This window comes from Malurus melanocephalus, unplaced genomic scaffold, assembly GCF_030028575.1.
Source record: "Malurus melanocephalus ecotype Western Australia unplaced genomic scaffold, MMel_1.1 scaffold_84, whole genome shotgun sequence".
NCBI classification, from domain to species: domain Eukaryota; kingdom Metazoa; phylum Chordata; class Aves; order Passeriformes; family Maluridae; genus Malurus; species Malurus melanocephalus.
Window position 1 is genome coordinate 1,504,514 of NW_026623316.1, and position 3,650 is coordinate 1,508,163.

Consider the following 3,650-nt stretch of genomic DNA (forward strand, 5'->3'; position numbering starts at 1 on the left):
AAAAAAGAAAAGAAAAAGAAAAAGAAAAAAAAGAAAAAATGTTTCCCCAACTTCACACTCCGTCTTCAGCCCCGGACCTGGGAGCCATCCCGATCAGTAAGTAATGATCCCATGAAACAAACCTACAGGCGCCCGGGTGTTACAAGACAGAATGTGCTAACATCGGGATAAATTAGTGAAAGGGAGGAAGGAAAAAAAGAAGAAGAAAGGACTGAAAATCTGGGCTGGATTCCGCCTGTTAGTTGGGAAGTGGCATTTTTTTCGCCCGTCCTGACAGATCTGATTTCTTGAAGTAACTTGAGGGGAAACGGGCGGGGGAGGCGAGGGGAGGGGGAAGAGGGGGGGCGAGGAAGAGGAGGAGGAGCGGGAGGGGGGAATCACTGATCTGATAAACCGGTTATCAAAACATTTTGTGGGAGTGGAGGAAGGATTGCGTGCTCTCAAACGAAGTAAATTTTCCCAGGGGTAAGGTTTCAAGGAGGGGGGGTGCCTGTCTCCCGTCCGTCCGTCCGTCCCTCCCCCCTCCAGCCTTAGATCAGCGATTTTTAAAAATAGGAATTAAAAAAAAAACAAACAAAAAAAAAAAAAAAACCAACCAACATAGGCACGTATCAGTTTCGAATTCCTGTCTCGGGGGGAAAAAAATAATAACAACGAAAAACCCGTGAGCTTGGGCTAGTCAGTCATGCGGTAAGTAATTCAGTAATTAGAGTCCGAGGAGATAAAGCAGACGACCTTTTTGTCAGGACAGATCGCTCCCACCTTATTGTCTCAGCAAACCTCGCAGTCTACCGTTATCACCCCCTCCCCCTTCCCTATCCCTCCCTCCCCCCCTCTCCCCAAGTCAGACGGTCTCGGAGCTTCAGCTTAGTATTTTTAATTAGCCGGCGATGGGAAGCTAAAAGCCGTAATGAATTGCCGGTGGCGGGAGGGCGGGGGGAGGGGGAGGCGCGGCGGCTCCCGCCACCCGCTCGCGCCGCCCGCGTCACGTGAGGCCGGCGGGCGCCATTGGCCGCCGCCGCGATGGGCGGGGAGCTCGGCCCGCCCCCAACACACCCGGCGAGGCGGGCCGCGCCCTGCCCCCGGCCTTGCGCCGCGCCGCCGGCCCCGCCGCCTCTCCTGGAGCCCGGCTGCCCCCCAGGAACACCTCGCCGAGCCTCCCGCCGCCTCCCCGGGGGGTGCCTTTACCTCGGGGCCGGCAGCACGAGAAGGCGGTGGAAACGGCCGAGCCATCAGCCACCGACGGACGATCCCGTCCCCATCCCCCAGCTGCAGCCTCGCTTTACTGGTGTCTCGGAGGCGAGGTGCCTCCCGGTCTGTCGGTGCCCCATCGCTCCTGCTAACGAGCGCTGTGCTCTCGGGGCGGAGGGGGGCGGGGGAGCAATGCAGGCTTGGCTGTAATGGTGTCACTTTTATTCTCCCCCTTCCCCCCGCCCYGGGTTTGTTAAAACCCAAAAAAGGCACTACGCTTTAACGCCCCCCAAGTGCACCGTCAAGTATGATTTGTGTGGCTACAGTGCTTTCACCCTCTTTACTTCCCTCAGATAACTCACCCTGTTTGTGGGATTGTTTTGGGGTTTTTTTTTTCCTCCTTTAAAAATCCCCAAGAACCCTAGTTAACTCCCAAAACTCTTAACACTCCCGTTTGTAGAGAAAAAAAAAAAAATCCCCTCTAAGTGCTATAGACACACCACGCAACCGTACTTACGGTCTGTATTGGATCGAGTTGACCTTTTCCTTCTAACTGCATTGAGTGTGTTTTTGTTGCAGCCGCTTTTTATTTTAGGAAAAAAAAAAATTCTAATGTCTTCAACAGATTTATTGTGTTTGGAGGAAGAGAGCACCAGATATCATGAACCTTCCTTTCTTTTTAGAAACAAAATTAAAACAAAAAAAAAAAAAAAAAAAAAAAAAAAAAGAAAAGAAAAAGAAAAACAGGGCAGAGGAGGAAAACCCGGCATGTGTGTCTGTCCCCTCACAGGCTGACACACAGGCACAGGGGACAGGGGCGCTGCCCCCACGGCAGCGGCCGAGGCGGGGGAGTGGGAGCCTCGCTCCGCGCGGTACCTGAGAGGGACTTTTCTTTGTTCGCGATGCCCTTTCGCTGCCGACCAATCAGCACCCAGCTTTTATGAAACCGGGCGCTGCCATTGGCCCGCCGCTCCTGCTGCCTGCCGGCGAGGGCGAGAGACACAAACACGCACCCGCGCACACCCCCGGCACCCGCGCTCACCCGCGGACTGTGCCCCGCACACACCGTACCCTCCCGCACACGGCATCTGTACACTCACACACACACAAACACAGCCCCTCGCTCTGCAGCCCGCAGCCTACACCGASCCTCCTTGCTGCAGCCAGATACAAATCGTGTTTCCCATTTCAATTATCCTACATAACATCTAGGGCTTAGGGAGAGGAAAAGAAATGAGGGGGGAAAAGAAAGAGGGGGAGGAGGGGGAAAAAAAAAATGGAAAACCAAGGTGGAGAGTAGTTCTGCCAAGACTCACACGTCGGGAGGAAGACTCCCTCATTTCGTTTTAATTTAATTTCAGGGCAGTTTTCGAAGCCATGATGAATGATTTTTCTGTGCCGGTTTCAAAGAGGCAATTTAGAATCTCAGTCATAATTTTTAAATGCCCCCTCATTCAAAATTATAACAGCTTGAAGCCAGCGAGAGAGGGTTGCTGATACACATGTGCGATTATTTTCGTGCTTAGTGGAGGAGAAAAGCAAACAGTGTCTGGAGGAAGGSACTGGAGGGAGGTTCAGGGTAGGGCAGCACCCCCACCTCTGCTTGGGGGTCAGCGAGGCGCTGCTCCCCTCTCGAATCAGCCCTCTTTCTTGTATTCACTTTTTTCCAGCTCCTCATGTATTTTATTGCATGTTCTTTTTTACAATATGGCTTAAGTTAGGCAGGTCGGATTTTATTTTTTTTTCTTACTTTTTTTTTCTCCTCTTTTTCGGAAGGAAGGGGAGCAGAAAATAACCCTTTTGTTTCCAGACTGCTGATTTACTGCCGCACGCACTGAAGTGTGAATGCCAGCGACCCTATAACTACCACGTGAACATCCTTTCACAGGAATTAGTAACACAAATCTTCCCTATCGGGCTTTGTGTAGCTCGAAAATATCCCCCTTAATCATTCCTTTTGTTTACGTTGGGAGCCATTATGCTACACCACTGTGTTAAATTGCGTTTAACCCTTCGCGGACGGCGGGAGTGGGATGGGGGCGGCGGCGGCCGCCGCCTGCGGGTACAGGGGGGTTGGGAGGTGGCGGACACTGCCCCCGGCCCCCCAGGCACCCTGTTTCTTTTCATACCCCTTATGCACGATCTACTTCTTCTTTTTTTTTTTTTTTTTTTTTTTTTTCTTTTCCTCTTTTACTTTTTTTTCCTCTTCCTTTTCCCCTTGATCTCGCTGGGACTGATCTCCCTGTGAAAACTGTGAAAATCGATACGGGATGTTTTTCTTGCCAAACGCACGCATTGCTCAAGTCAAAATTTCCGGCAAGAAGTCAAAGCGTGGCATTTACGATGTCCTGAACACCCATGACAGGGTGACAAAACACCTCTTTGGATTTCATCCAGCTGAGCAAATCACGCGCGTCAGTGTCCCCGCGTTGCAGGCTTCCCATCAAAGGGCGATTAGY

At 51.8% G+C, this 3,650-nt stretch overlaps 1 protein-coding gene across 1 annotated transcript in view; it reads right to left on the reverse strand.

The window, feature by feature from the left end:
- ZNF608 (zinc finger protein 608) overlaps positions 1–1,897 on the reverse strand; it is an 84,745-nt gene extending 82,848 nt beyond the window's left edge. The window contains exon 1 of the mRNA XM_057367766.1: positions 1,709–1,897. The gene's annotated coding sequence lies outside the window, so the exon portion shown is untranslated. The remainder of the gene's footprint in view (positions 1–1,708) is intronic.
- Positions 1,898–3,650: the final 1,753 nt, after the last annotated feature.